Source organism: Lutjanus erythropterus, chromosome 13 (assembly GCF_056507025.1).
Source record: "Lutjanus erythropterus isolate fLutEry1 chromosome 13, fLutEry1.hap2, whole genome shotgun sequence".
NCBI classification, from domain to species: Eukaryota; Metazoa; Chordata; class Actinopteri; order Lutjaniformes; family Lutjanidae; genus Lutjanus; species Lutjanus erythropterus.
The window spans coordinates 35,376,247-35,392,936 of record NC_139329.1 but is presented as its reverse complement, the minus strand read 5'-3'; the positions used below and the strand labels follow the sequence as shown (position 1 = coordinate 35,392,936).

The window sequence follows — 16,690 nt, the reverse complement described above, 5'->3', positions numbered from 1 at the left end:
ACTTGATGGTGACATTAAGCTGACATCTGCCCTCTCACCTCCCTTGTCTGCAGGAAAATTGGCCGCAGCCTTAGGATGCCCCGTGGCTTTGTCTGAATCAGCGAGTTCTGGTGCTTTCAGAACTGTAATACTCAAGACAACAGGGAGCCACATAGCCTGGCAGGTAAGCAGAGTCAAGATTTTTCTTTCCTGTTATTATCTGCTGTAGGGCTACACAATTAATCATATTAAAATTGCTGCTTTGGTTGCAGTCTCTTACAGTACATGTCAGTTTGTAATTTGCAGGGAGATCTGTTGCATTAAACTAACCGCTTTTAATTTCTCTCTAAGCTACTGTGCATCAAAAAAAATGACAACTGTTTTACGCCACTTCATGTGCTGAGGGAGTTTTCCCCTTTCTTTGTATTTAAGAGTTCAGCCTGGGTTTGGGAGCTGTTGCAGTTGTGGGTCTGTAAAGGCCACTGGGACATGAGTAATATTGGGCTGTGCAAATAAACTGCAGCACCGCGGGGTAACATAACATCGCAGATTTAAAGTATACAAGCACCTGCAACATCAACACAACAAAGCAAAGACAAAAGCATTCTTGAGTGAAAAATGGATGTATTCAACCTGGCTCTTCACTGACAGGCTGATGATGATGTTTGTTGTGTCATTGTGTGAGCTTTGACTTTACATAATATTTGAAGTAGACTTAGTCTGTCATACACAGGTTTAGTCCTCCAGGGAGACCAGGTGGCTTTATTGTGTGTTTCAGTTTTTGCCCCTGCTGCCTGGGCTGATGTTTGTTAGCTCTTTGCTTTTGTGCCTGCCCTTCTATAAATCTTGCTTTCTGTGAGCTGTATTCTCAGGCTTTGGCACAGAAGAACAAGCACAAAGTAGTCACATTTGTCAAACTGCCCAACAACCTCTCGCTGTTAAGTTGTGGGGGTGGATGTCTGTATCTTAGTGCAGGTTCAGGTGACCAGATGAGAATGGGTGAAATTTGGGACAGGATGTTGGGGGTGGGTGTGTCCTGTCAGAAGGATTGCAGCGGAACATGAAGATCGATTACAGGTTACAGGAATGTTAGTCATTTTAAACTATTCAGCAGCTAAAACATTTATTAAACTGTGGGAGTTTACAAACACATGTTTTTAGTATTTTTTTTTTTATCATGTATTACCCCCGCAGTGACAGCTGCACTCTTAAGTCATCTTGTTGAAACAGGTTGAATGACATCAGCAATCTGTTATTTTTGATAAACTAATCCCAAACTTTTTTCTGGCATTCTCCCCTTCAGAAGCTGAAAAAAGTGATGCCCCTCCAATGCCGCAAATATTATCAATCATGTACAATAACTGGGACAACAACCGATAAAAAGTTTGGCAGCCACTTTACAAAAACAAACATTTTTCAATGATTAAAGACAGGAGTTATAGCCTGCGTGACTTATTTGATCAGAGTCTTTTCACACATTCACGTGTTGTTCGTTATCTGTTACTGTAACGGCTAATTTTCAGGACAAAAATGGCAGGATTCAGGACAGCTGCTCCTGACTTGGGACCGTCCTAAATTTTTCAGGATGTCTGGTCACCCTGGTGTAGGTCTTTTAGGTTTTAGGATTCGTCCGGGCTGTTCATAAATGCATCAGGACGTCAATTAGCAATGTTTTTGGTTGGTGAAACGTCCCGAGCACAGCAAATCAATAAGGAAAAGGAAGGTGTTGTTTTGTTTAAATGAAAATGTTGCAGATTTGACCTTTAAGTAAAATCTGTCCATTGCAGCTCATACTGAAAGAGCAAGATCAGAACACGTGTGTTACTGTATGTCCCACTATGATACGATGTTATTTTGAGTATAATATTGCTCATTTAAAACCCTTCATATATTTTTATTTATTATTTAGCTGTCTACTTTAATTCCTTTTTAATTCAAGCCAGGTTCAGATGATTCAGTTGATATGGAATGATCTCATCTTCTCTTGCTGGGAAGTGACTTCATCCTTTCTGACTTCACGACCAAGGTATTTCAAAATTGTAGCTTAACGTCACCTACAAAAGCTCAGCAGCTATTTCTGGACGTGTTTTGTTTTTGTTCTGTTTTGGTAGTTATTACTGCCTCTACTTTGATGGCTGAGACTACTATGTTGTGTTGTCTCACTAAGTCCTGCGTTCAATGCCAACATGGCTGTCATCGCCGTTGTATTTCACATTCACAATACATATTTTCCATTCCTTTTTTCTCCCTCCCCCCCTGACACATTTGATCTGTTTTGTCTGTTGCTGTGTCTTGCAAACATACTGTGCTCTTGTTCCTGCAAGAGGAAAGTTTACGTGGTAGATGTCAGTTGGAGTTTTCAGTGTTTTTGGGACTGAAAATGTTGAGCATCTGCAGTATATACAGCCTAGTAGCTCTAAGTGCCTGTGTATATACTGTATATAAAATATAAATGCTCGTTTCTACTTTTTCAGGTTGTTCCGGTTTAAGTTTAGATTTTTAAAGGGATAGTTCATATGCTAATTGACGGCCATTACATTATTTGAAGGAGATGTCGAGAGGAGCACCAGCACGTGATAAAGATCGGCACCAAAATGTTTTTTTAGCTGCTCTAAATAAGGTCCACCTAAAAAAAACAATCAAAACAGTTAAAGTGTATGCTATATTTAGAATATTTTCACCACTTTACCTTGCTGTCAGACGGCCTTTTCCGAGGAGATATTGCCGTTAAATAAGCCAAATATCGCTCTCTCCAAACTAACCGGACCCCGTGGTTGAAATCGGTAATTTTACCTCGCAGAACACAGGAGTTGCTGGTCTACACCTGCTTCCATCTGTTAGTTTGTTTGTGTTATTGTGTGACTTTTGTGAATCCAAACTAACCCTTTAAACCAATGGAAAGTAATACACTGAATACTGATAAATGTCTTCATCAGAAAATACACACTATTGCTTTTGTTTGAGTTTCTATTTTGTATTTTCATTCCTGATGTATGCAAAATGGCGCCATTTTCTTTTTACTTACAGTGATTTTCAGTAGGTTTAGCCTTTTATATGAAGGTTTTTTCCACTAAAAATGTAAATCCAAATAATAAATAGCCATAACAGACCACTATTCAACATGCAGAGGTTTAGATTATCAGTGTGTTGTGATCCAGCTCTTGTGGAAATGTCATGTACGCTGTGACGTCCCTCAAGATTCCAAGGCTTAATTAGTGCCATAGCGAAATCCCACATTTGTCTTTAGATGGACTTTGAAATGGCCTGGGCATAATTGGACTTGCCAACTCTTTGGCGGAGTCTCTGTGTTCACTGGCACCCACCCTGCGCCATCCAGTCTCATGGAGAATAACGGAGGAGGGGGGGGTTGTTTTTGACATAATTATCTTCTAAACGCTGATACACTGATAGCGAGGGCATTAAGTTTAATGTGCTCGAGAGGATGCAAGAATGTGGCATCCATATCTCCTCTTGGGCTCCTCTGGGGGACTTAATTACTGAGTTTGGAGATGGAGGGGAGCGGTAATAATTATCCACAAATATATGGTGAAGTCAGAGATACTACAGATGTCACATGTGTGCTGTGGTGCAACAGTATTAACTGACAGTCTTTGCATACGAAGGAAGAATCCACCAACAAGGTATTCATTTGCAAAGAACAAGGAATTAAAAGTCTCTGTCTGCTACTGGTCATTGTTGTCAGTGTTTGCAAAGTACCACAAGCATCTTCAGCCCTCTGTCAATTTGTGTAGAAATGTAATATGGACGGTTGTTGGTTTGTTTTGGCTGCTGAAGGGAATGCAAATCAATTCCTGGGGACATTAGCATTTTACTCCAAAGCGAATTACCACAGTTTGCATTTGACTGAATAGAACTGGAAACAGTCAGATCCTTAATTGAGAATCTAATAAAATGAACTGCTTTTGACATTTTCCTTATGATTTTACAACGATTGAACAGGCCAGTCTTAAGTTTTGATCCAGATTTTAGTGATTCACTGAAACCTTTATACTTCCACTGTAGCATTTCCAATCTGCAGAGCTTGAATTCTCTCCAACTGACTTTTATTCCATCCTGCTGCTACAATTTCTTCTCTTTCCTTCATCTCCAGCTGCTCTCTGTGCACAAACAGATGCAGTAAACATGAAAACTAAACACAGTAAATGGACGCTCAAGTCAAGGTCCATCAACTCCCCTCATTTTGAGCTAATCCCTTCATTACGACTGTTAGAACAAATGTGGTGTAAACGCTTAACTGTAACCTCAACCGTTTTTTGTGAACAATTGTCTCATTTTAGTGAGTGAGTATTAGAACACATGGTGTATCTGAAGAGATGAAGTTAGAGTACAGCAGTAGTTCAAATAATTAGTTAGCCTAATAAAGCTTTCATCATTCATTATGAGCTTTTTATTCAAAATACATTCTTGTTTGTTTCTCAAGGAAGTGACAGCCTTGCTTCTCTCCCTGTAGCAGAGCTGATCACGGCACACAGGATCATAACACCTACATAACCCTGGTTTTATACACAGATTCAATATTATCTCCCCGCCTGCAGAGCTACTGTAGGTTACTTTGATTCCCACTGGGCTTGATAGATGTCTGTGCTTGATTCTCCACATCCTAAATAAAGTTTTTCAGGTGTTTCTTTTGAAAATGTACAGCAGCACTAATATATTTGGCGACCGTCAGGTGTTGGAGATTATCAAAAAGCGGTACTATTATCAGTTTAATAAAAGGAGAAAAGGCTGATTTATATTATATTTAAAGTAAAGTATGATGACATCTGATTTAGGACAGAGGTGGAAAGTGTCTCCATATTTTCCAGACAGCTTTAAGAGAGGCTCAATGAATGGAAGCAAAAAAAAAAAAAAAAGTAAATTAGTTATCAAAAGGAAATCGCATAGAGTAGCCTGAATGTCTCTGATTTAAAGAGATACAGTAGTTTTGGGGAATTATCAGAAAGTAATAAATGCCTTTGGACAGACTTTAACTTAATGTATTTGATGAAGTCTGAAGTTATGTAAAAAGTAATATTTGGCTAAACAGACTCAATTGTTGAGTGTGTATGGGGTCAGTCTTTTAAAACCCCTGATTTTGGACACAGGTGAATTAAAATGCAGTTCTTGTAACAGCCTCTGGATGTTGGCTCCAAAAAACATCAGACCCCAAATTCCCTCATGTTTCCACAACAAGCCGAGGCTCTGAAGAGGTAATATAGTTTGTTCTCATGCATATTTCGTCAGTGACTTAAACAAGGATTGTTTAGTCACAACCATATTAAAGCACTGAGATGGATGCATGTTTGATTAACTGCAGATTTCGTGTCCCGCCTCACTTCCATCCAGGCCTTCTCCTGCCCAAGTTAACATTTTCCGAGAAAGACGATGCCAAATGTTCTTCAAACTCTCCCTTAAGAAAACATTTTTGTGTGAATTAACACACATTTCATAAGTCAGCAGGCATGTCTGTGATAAAGTAGCAGTGTTGCTTAGCAAAATTCAGCTCTTATTGTCATAAATATCTGAAGTATTGGAAAATACATACTGTACAGTAAAACTAGCACAATATAATGATTTGTCAACCTTGGAAATGGCAGCCTAATGTTGGGATACTTATAAAGATGTAGAAGAAGTCAAAGAAGTTAAATAGATAATAAATTTAGTTTTAATTCTTACAACGGCTTTATTGGCTTTATTTCTGCACGTACATCTACTGCATTCTGCTTGATTTCTTACATAATTTAGCAGCAAAAATAAAACTGCAGCTTGGTCTAGCTTTAAAGCCATTTAACTATATAAGATTAAGATTTAAGATTATGCTGTTAGATGCTTAATCTGTTGTTACCCTCATCTGTATCTGCAAGAAGACTTAAGATCAGCTGATATAAGTGGAAGAATACTTTGGCTTCAGATAAAACCGGAAAAAATTAATTTGCTCACCCTAGTTTTACCAGACTTTTGATGTTCCTACAGAGACCAAATGGTGCGTTTGAGTCCCTGTGGAGTTTCCGGCCTCTCTGAGAGTCAATGCGTATTGACTGGCAGTATATATGTATAGATCCATCAAGATTACACACTGTTGACTCATGGAAGCTCTTTAAGTTACTCTGCTTATTGATTGCTGCGTTTCCCCGCTGTGATTGTCCTTGATAAATGGATTAGGATGTGCCCTGCGCTTTTTGCTTCTAGAGTTACCACTTCAACAATGCTCACTAAAAGTGACCCTGCTATCTTGCTCCAACAGTAAACAATGTAAAGTTTTCCCATTAGGACCTCATTGATAAGGTTTAAATCAATTAAGCCACAGAATGTATCTAACTTACAGGAAATGTAGTGTGAAAGTGGAAAAAGATATACCATGGATAGTGGTCCGTCCTTGAAGCCCATCATGTCAACAGAGCCAAGGTCAGCAGAGATCAATAAATGAGTGGGTGTCTGAAACATGTATTCCCATCACACTCCTGCTTTGCCTTGTGCTCTCTCAATCCCCTGACTTTCCCTTAAGGCCTCGCTAAGTGGACTGTGGAAACCAGCAGCTGTTTGAGTTCCCATCAGGGCACCGCAGACAGCGAAAGTGAATTTCGCTAAGGGAGTCGGAGAGCCCTGAAACGTCAATATCAAATGGTCTGTGGGTCAGCTCTCCGCTCCATTTCTTCAACCGTTACCCGGACGGATAACCAATGTCACCAACACAAGTTTATTAGAGTCATAAATTTTGTCATTGCTTCTTTTTATATGTTCTTTATATGCAGCGACACATATTTGCCTGATGGAAAGAAGTAATCAATTTCAAGTTCTCACAAGTCTAATCTGGACTTGATTAGACTTGTTTTCATTACAGTTCACTTTATAGATTTATTGTTCTGGTCATAGTGTGAGAGCCAAACATCTGAAATAAGACTTGTTAATTTTTTAGTAATGGCATGAGTATACGCTTCTCCCCCCAAACTCAAATATACACGTTTTTCCTCTGGACTGGTGAGTTGCAGTGTTTTAGAGACGTCAGCTGTAGAAATGTCTGCCTTCTCTCAAATATAATGAAACTAAAATGCACTCAGCTTTTGTTGCTTTAACCTCCAAAAAATGACATGTGAAAAACTCGAGACCAGCGTCTCTTTCAGATAATAATGACCCATTTACTCAAGATAATCCACAGACCTTGTGAGCAGTTTCATGTATTGTATAGTTCTGGTTGATTCTACTGTAGTAAATTAGAGTTCTGGTAGATTCTAATGAAGAAATAAAGTAGTTCCAGTACATTCTACTGTAGTAAATAAAGGTTCTGGTAGATTCTAATGAAGAAGAAAAGTAGTTTCTCTTGTAGAATGAAAGTAATTCCAGTAAATTCTACTGCAGAAAGAAAGTAGTCCTGGTAGATTCTACTGCAGAAGGAAAGTAGTTCTGGTAGATTCTACTGCAGAAAGAAAGTAGTTCTGGTAGCTTCTACTGCAGAAAGAAACAATGTTTTGAGTTTTCCAAATGTAACTCACACCAAAACAATCTAGATTGACAGCAGTGCTACTGGCCAGAGGAAAAAATATGTATTTTGGATTTTGGGGTGAACTGTCTCTTTAATTTGCTCTCATTGGAATTTGATTTACACTCCTTTAAATCTTCTAATCTTAAATGAAGAGTTTATTTTTAATAAAATATCTTCTGGCCTACATCCCATGGACACTGACCACATGCTAAACGATTTTCTTGCTTTCTCTGGCCACCACCTGCTGATGGAACAAAGGTCAAGTGGTAAAATGACGTCAGTTTGACATCCTGAACCCTCTAGGTCCGGGGGCAGTGGTGGTGGACCGAGGTAGCCTATTCAGAATGGTTTAAGAGGGGTGGGTGGCAGTCTCCCCTAAATTCCACCAAGCGGTGACCCCCCATCCCCTCCACACTGCCTGCTATAGTTATCTCAGGCCTGTTTCAACTTAGTTATGGCAGGAATGTGCCATTGCATGAGAAGAGGTCATTGCTGCTCACGGCCTGCAGTGGCTCTTCCCCAGTCCTTAGTCAAGGCTTCCAAGATATGGAAATGCTTTCCCACGCATGCAACCACCCTCCCATTCATCAATGAAGAATGTTATTTATTATGCAGGGAGCTTAAGTTTGCTTTATCCAGACGACTTAGTGGAAATATCAGTGTTATAGTTTTCTTTGAGGCTCTGCTTACGCATTCAGCCTGGTTTCTAAATAAATCCACACTCCAGGTTAGTGTTATTATAAATTAATAATTTGATTTACAGCACTGTGTTATTTAAGGCTTTTATTTTACAATTTGCATGTATTTTTTAGCAGTGCTAATGGAATGGCTCTAGGGATGACATTGTCAATCAGTCCGTCCACCACTTATGTCCAGACTGAAAGATCCTGACAACTGTTGGATGGATTGCCATGAATTTTACAACAAATGTTTAAGGTCCCTAGATATATTCTGGAGACTTTTGTGATCCCCTGACTTTTCCTCCAGTGAGAAAAAAGTTTTCACTTATCCTATCAAATGTCTCAACCTACTACGTGGATTGGAACAAAATTAGGGACACACATCCACCATGCCAGGACGATGTACCCTTTTGAGTCCGTTTTTAAGGGAAAAAGTAAACATTTTCTGATTTCTGATGCTCAGATGTAAAGATGTTCTGGTTTCTTGACTCCGCTCTGACAGTAAACTGAACAACTTTGAGTTGTGGACAGAACACGACTTTTAAAGACGTCACCTTGGGCTTTGGGAAACACTGATCAACATTTTTCACCATTTCTGTCATTTTACAGACCAAACAACTCGTCAGTTTATAGAGAAAATAATCAACAGATTAGTTGATAAAGAAAATAATTGTTAGTTGTAGCCCTGTTGTTTACCTTGGTAATCCTCTAACCATTCTTCTAGTAGCCCAATGAGGTTGACTTTTCTTTGTTCTTTATGAATTGTGATAACATCTAGTGTCATTATGTGGTCAGTTTTTCATTTTGTCCAATACTTGGCCAGTAATCTGGCATTGTGAGACAATCAGCATCAGCTGATGCCTCTGCTCTTAAGGCTGGTAAACAAAAAAACTCTGCAGACACATCTGCTATGGAAAAATATTCATACTCCCCTTTGTGAGTTTTCGGAAAGTTGTGAAAGCATTAGTCCTGAGTCCTCTACTATGGCAGTGCAAAAGAACTTTTCTACATCCTGGACAACTTTGGACTTTCCCAGCATGTAACAGATCCAACACACAATAAGGGACATATTTTAGATCTAATTATTTCCAAAGGGCTCAACATTTCTGAGGTTGTGGTGACTGATGTTGCCTTTTCTGATCATTACTGTGTTTTCTTTAAAATGGCCATCTCCGCTAACACCAGTAAAACTACAACAGAGGTGATCAGAAAACGCTATATCAACGAAAACACCTGTACACTATTCACCCAGGATTTTACGCCTACACCAGCTCTGCCCTCAGTCTCTGTCGATGATCTGGTTCATAGTTTTAGCTCTAAAGCTATGAATATTATGGACACTGTTGCTCCTATGAAGGTCAAAGTTGTCTCTGGTAAGAAAAAAGCACCATGGAGGAATGCCACACTGATAAAAGCTCAAAAAAGAGAATGTAGAAAAGCAGAACGCAGGTGGCGAAAAAACAAACTCCAGGTTCATTATGACATCTATAAGGAAAGTCTGCGCATCTATAACTTGGAGCTAAAAAGGGCAAGGCAGTCCTTTTTCTCTGAGATTATCAACAAAAATAACAACAATGCACGGACCTTATTCACTGTTGTTGACAGACTGACAAACCCCTCAGCATCAGTCCCTCCTGAACTGCTGTCCACCAAGGGATGCAATGACTTTGCCTCTTTTCTTACAGACAAGATTTTAAAGATAAGACAGACAGTCCACACAGTGGCTATTTCACCTATTTCACCTGTGCCTCATAACACTGCTCCAGGTAATTTAGCACTTTTTCACCCCTTAGATTATGCAACTTTGACGGACACAGTCAGAAATCTTAGGTCCACTACCTGCTGCCTCGACACTCTGCCTACAAGCTTTTTTAAGGATGTTTTTAACTGCATAGCATCAGATATACTTCAGATAGTAAACAGTTCTCTTCAGTCAGGCCTTTTTCCAACGGCCCTGAAGACCGCAGTCATTAAACCTCTTTTAAAAAAGCCTAACCTGGATGCCTCAGTAATAAACAATTACAGGCCCATATCAAACCTACCTTTTTTAGGAAAGATAATTGAAAAGGTTGTTTTTCAGCAACTTAATGCCTTCTTGGTGCAAAACAATTTCTTTAATGTCTATCAGTCTGGATTTCGAGCACATCACAGCACTGAGACTGCACTTGTAAAAGTTCTGAATGACATTCATCTGAGCAGTGATGCATCAAAGATTTCAGTTCTGGTATTACTGGATCTCAGTGCTGCATTCGACACAGTCGACCATAAGACTCTGCTCGACAGACTTGAAAAGTGGGTGGGACTTTCTGGTACTGTGCTAAATTGGTTTAAATCTTATTTACAAGACAGGGATTTCTTTGTGTCACTTGGCAATTATGAATCTGTGCGAACAAAAATGACATGTGGAGTTCCTCAAGGGTCCATTCTTGGGCCTCTTCTCTTCAACATTTATATGCTCCCTCTTGCTCAGATTATGGAATATCACAACATCTCCTACCATACTTATGCAGATGACACACAACTCTATATTACAGTGTCACCAGATGACTACAGTCCCCTACATCTGTTAAATAAGTGCATTGATGAAATCAATACATGGATGTGCCAGAATTTCCTACAACTAAACACAGACAAAACTGAGATAGTTGTTTTTGGCCCTAAAGAACAAAGATCAAAAGTCAGTGCTCACCTTGAATCCATGACGCTAAAACCTAAAAATCAAGCCAGAAATCTTGGTGTCATTCTGGACTCAGACCTAAATTTCACCAGTCACATAAAGACAATTACTAAATCAGCCTACTACCACCTTAAAAACATAGCAAGAATTAAAGGATTTCTGTCTGGGGAAGATACAGAAAAACTTGGTCATGCTTTCATTTTCAGCAGGCTGGACTATTGTAACGGTGTCTTCACAGGTCTGAGTAAAAAATCAATCAGACAACTGCAGCTCGTCCAGAACGCTGCTGCCAGAATCCTCACCAACACCAAGAGAGTCGAGCACATTACACCAGTGCTTAAATCACTACACTGGCTTCCCGTGTGTCAAAGGATAGACTTTAAAATCTTGTTACTAGTTTACAAAGCACTAAATGGTCTCGGGCCTAAATATATCTCTGATTTGCTTATACGTTATGAAGCACCAAGACCCCTCAGATCATCTGGAACAGGTTTACTCAGTGTTCCCAGGATCAGAACCAAACAAGGTGAAGCAGCCTTTAGTTTCTGTGCTCCCCACCTGTGGAACAAACTTCCAGAACACCTGAGGTCAGCTGAAACTGTCGGTTTATTTAAATCAGGTCTTAAAACATTACTGTTTACTGCAGCCTACCAGTGAAGTGGATACGTTACATATTTTTAGGATAATCTGTAGCTATTGTTTTTATATTTGTCTGCTGTCGCTTTTGTTTTATGTTTGCTTCTCTCTTTATATGCATTTCTGTAATGTTTTAAACTATTTATTGTCCTGCTTTTAGCTTTTGTTTTTAATTATCTCAAATGCAATTTTAATGCTCTTTTATTGTTTCTAATTTAATGCATTTTCAAGTTCTGTAAAGCACCTTGAATTGCCTTGTGTATGAATGGTGCTATATAAATAAAATTGCCTTGCCTTGCCTTGCCTTACTATAACTTCACTGCACCTGGCTGTAGCCTAAATGTTTGCCTGAATTTCCTCAGTTGCTGTTGTCACTTCTGACATCCTGTACCCAGCTCTCCCTAAAATACCTGTCACATTCCTGAAACCTAAAAGCCTAAAACAGAATATGGGGATGGCCCTACAACCACTACTTTGGTTTATGATGAAATACACCAGTACAGTCGTCATGGTAACCCTAACCCATCTAGCTCCAGTATAGTCTCATGGCTGCTAGCATGGTTATAGACTCTTAAACTTGTTTTATTTCTTGATCTGTGGCTCACACAGAGCCCTGCCCACACTGCTCCTCCAAAATGCCACCAAGTCATCCTTAATGTATTGCGCTGCAACCACAACAATGTCATTTAAGCTGCTTTCCCACATGCATCTTAACCCATAAATGCGCTGGCAATTTTCTGCATCTCCCATCATGTGGGATGAGAAGCTGGAGTCGATTTTCTGTGCAAGATGCTGTGAGTAATTCCCCAGCTCAGAACATTCACATTAAATCTTCCATCACTGGGCCTTTTGGGAACGAAAGCAGCAAAGGATTCAAAGGTCAATCACATTTTTGCGTATCTGTGACTGTTTATGCTGGTGTTATACTGAAGATAGGGATTCTGGTTATAAGTAAACCCAATAATTGCCTTGAGATTTATCAGAAAGGCTTCTTCATTTTATCCTTGTGCATAAAGAAGGATATTTTGGATTCTCTTAAAAGTCATTTTACCTTGGTTTACCCTACTTTTTTCAACTGAAGTGTATGATAATTAACCACAGCACTTCTCATTAGGGAGAACGTTAACTGTCATGAGTTTATTGAACATGGACTTGTTGGTGGAAGGCCAGTTTCTCTAATCACTACATCATAGATACTCAACTTCCTTTGCCTGGTGTGGAACTTTTCCTAAATAACAGGAGTACTCAGTATCACCAAGTACCCAGATAGAAGTACTTGTACTTGTGCTACAAAGGGTGGTATCAGTGTATCCCTACAACTTATTTACTTAAGTAACTTGGTGCAAGGATTAACAATATTATTTTTACTGCATTTAATAACTGCAACTGCATTGTAGTTGTAAATGATTTAGTAACATCTGAAAGAATTTATACAACATTAAACAGAACTGGAGCCTCTTCCATCATGCAATCACTGAAATATTGAACTGATTCTCAAACATAAACCATAAACATGGACTGCTTCTACCAGGGACAGAATGAATACCACATTTAAGCTGTTTTTAATATTGAAATCATATTGCATTGCTCAGTGTCTGATCCTAATGCACTTTGCAAAGCCTGAAAGGTCATCATGCAAAGATCAACCTTATCTCTTTTTTTTTTTTTACTAACAATCTGATTTATTGCATCATGCAAAACTGTCATATCTGTCAGTCCTTCCTGGGAAAAACAATGTCAGCGGAGGGTCACTTGACACCCTATTGGAGGATGTAAAATGAGTATCAAAGCACTAGATTATGCCATCAAATTAGATTTATAGATCATTTTATAGTGTCTAAGAAATAGAGTTAGGATGTGATAACATAAACTGATCTATTATGGACATTACTTGACTCTGTTTTATGTTGTCTGCCAACCTCAGATCGGCACTTGGGGGTATTGTAGATGGGGAACTCCCTGACTTTTGAAAATAGATCCTGTTACTTCACACGGTGTCATGTAATCTGTGTTTTCAGATTTATTGGCCACTAGTCTGCCCAAAGACTTTCAACTTGATCTGCACCAAGCCCTTTAGTCTGACCACCTATTGTTTCACTGTTTAGTCAACGTTGTCTTGCTGGGCTCTTCAAACAAGCTGAAGTTTCAGCTGTTCAGCCTCTTGCCCCCTCCCACCCATGAGATTTTTTTGCTTTGAAGATGGGATGAGAAATTGTATGTCATGCTTTGGAGTCGATGTTAAAGTTAAAATGGATTATTCCTTAAAGAAAGTATCACTATTTTACAATTGAATAATGCATCTTATTAAACAGCACTGAGCTTTTGCTTTATTTTAGCAGTGTATTCACAGATCTGTCTGTGGAGTCACCGGACGACTTCAGCTTGTTTTATAGCTGAGTGTTTGAGTGTGTTTGATAGAGGATCAATATATTTTGTTGATTTAAACAGCCCTAAAACAGCTTTGAGAGGCTTGTAACATGAGGACGTTTTGACATGTTTTAATAGCCTTAATAATGGTGCACTTGCAGTTGCAAATCCAATTTCTCCTTTACCTTGTTTACAACTGCTCAGAAGTGTTGTTATGTACCTCCTGCAGGGTTTAATCTGCTGAATCCAAGCTAAGATCTCTCTCTTATCCTCTTGGGACTTTTGAGACTCATACTTTTGATCGCCTTTGGCAGCATTTAGAACGACTGTGCAGAGGAACTTTGAAGCTTGTTACGGAAAACATCCATAAAAGTTTTGCCAAACAAAATCTGTAAAAGTTGATGAACAGACACATTGACAGGGTCTCACTTTTACCACAGGACATGTGCGCACACAAGCACGCACACACAAACTAATACATGATTGATGTCACTCAATATTGGAGGTGATGTGCAAGGCCAGATAAGGAAGTGCTAGAACTTTGCCTGCAAGGGATTTATCATCCTGTCAATTTTGAAGGGATTTAGCTGCTATTAGAAAGCACATTATAACCGAAAATAGAACCTAAATACGTATTACGCCGCACTAGGTTTATTAACAACACAGGAGCTGTCCAGCTGAATACGATGGCCTGAAAGTTTATAATCTTGTTTTACTGGAAAGAGGAGGGACGCTGTAAAAATCTGTGTATGTAAACTCCATTGTTTCCCAGAAGAAAACTTATACTGATTTTCAGTAAGAGGGACGGGTTGTTTCAAGTAAAAACAGCCTCCTGACCTCAGAATCCAGTCAGTTGTTGTACAATCCCTCTTCCACGTTCTTATTAATGCTTTAACATATGAAAATACTGACTCAGATCAGTGTAACTGACCATTGTCATCTGGGTGGATGTTATGAGTGAGTCGACCAGGCGTTATCTGCTCCGTATGTAATCTTTTCCTTGTTGTGACTCCTCTACACCCGGCCAGACCCTGTTCATCCCACCCTCCACTGCATGTTTTTTCAGCTGTGTTTACATGCCAGCTCTCTGAAAGTTGAAGGGTGGGGTGAATGCCTTCCTCTGTACCAGACTTCTGACATCTGTCAGAACAAAACATCATTCATATTTTTCTTGAGCCGTTACACGAAGCATGAATACTAGTTTTTAGCTCATGTAGATATTAAAGACACTTTTGTTAAAGACTTTAATTAATTATGTTTATTTATCTGATGCTTATTTCACTAATTAACTAACTAGAACAGATGCTTCAATCCATCACAAAGACTGTTTGACAGTCTTGAAATATGTACATAAGTTTATGGACATTGATTGATTGTTTACAGCAGGACATCAGAGGGAAAAACAGAACATATTTTCTCCATAAAATATGATCCAGTTTCACCTAAATCAGTGAGTTAAGTAATAAAGTTTTGCTTCTGCACAGTGAGGCTCATCTTCCAGAAATCCTCCAGTCCAATCCAGTGAGAAAGCGTTTCATTGGACGTAAACTCTGAAATAAAATTAATGTCAGGAAATACCCATAAAACAACTTTGTTGTCATTGTTGGGCCAGATACATATGTGTTAAAAACCCTTAAAGAGCCATTATTTTCTTCTGGGAAACAATCGAAAGCTCACAAAAAGTTTTACTTCTGTATAATCTGTAATATAAATGACAAGAAATTGTTACTTAAACTTTTCACTTGATGCAGCCCCATACTGTGCATCTTGAAGGGACAGTCTATTAATTGGGGTCCAGCTGATGGCATCTAAATGCCGTGATTTGTACTGTATAATGCCTCATTCTTGTGCAAATATAGCTGAAATTATTATGATGACTTAATTCATGTCAGAAAGATCGGAGCTACACTGAAGGACACACACTGCATGCTGACCTTCCAGTTCCCATACAAACATATTTCCTCTATGGCAAATCATACAAGCCAATCAGTCAGTTAGCAGGGAAGAAAAGCATCTATACTACATGCATTATTGATGAGTATGAAAATGGAGCCTCTGAGCTAATAGATAATCTTTCATCTGTGGTGCACAGCACATTTGGTTCCCGCGATCTATGAGAGTCCACTCCTTGGCCCTCAACCTGCTCTCCTGCTCGGTTATTGATCATTTGCGCCCTAATTTGGCCTGTTTCATTCAGAATAATGTGCAATCTGTATGCATGTAACGCAACCAAGGGCCTGGGGATTAAAGATTTTGGAGGAGAAGGCAATATGTGGTGATAGATCCCCTCAAAGGGTCAGTCAACGCCCAAGGTGATGACAGTATTTCATTTTCTTTTCATTTTGTTGAACCTGACAGTGTCCCATCGCAATATGAAGTTGGATTTTTATTAGTCTGAAGTTTCGCTAAAAGTTGTGCAGACTGAACCGTCCCCTACGGCAAAGTCAGTTCTTGGATTTCAGCCACTTGAATTAGACTGATTATACATAGGGTTGAGTGGTTTGTTAAAGTTTTCCAGCTGACCACTGTTGCTACATTATGTACGCTATGTCGGCCCTACATTCGCTTTATCTGATATATGACACCTGTTTTCCTTATTAAGTTTAATTGCCTTGTTAACTCGGCGCGAAACACATTTCATTCAAACTTGATTGAAAGACAAAATAAAACTCACCAAAAATCATCTTGGTTTGTCATTCCATTGTTCCACCAATCACCGACTCTTGTTTGGTCAAAATAAATCCTCAATTCACTGCGTTATGTGTTAAAATATTCTGACTCTACTGACTGTTTTCGTCTAGTCGCCCAAACAGTCACCAACCCTAATGGCACATAAGTTTCCTTAACATTTCACAACCCAACTTTATTTGC

At 39.1% G+C, this 16,690-nt stretch overlaps 1 protein-coding gene across 1 annotated transcript in view; it reads left to right on the top strand.

Moving 5' to 3' along the window:
- Positions 1-16,690, top strand: part of peak1 (pseudopodium-enriched atypical kinase 1) — a 149,541-nt gene that overhangs the window by 28,114 nt on the left and 104,737 nt on the right. The window contains exon 2 of the mRNA XM_084733784.1: positions 54-163. The gene's annotated coding sequence lies outside the window, so the exon portion shown is untranslated. The remainder of the gene's footprint in view (positions 1-53; positions 164-16,690) is intronic.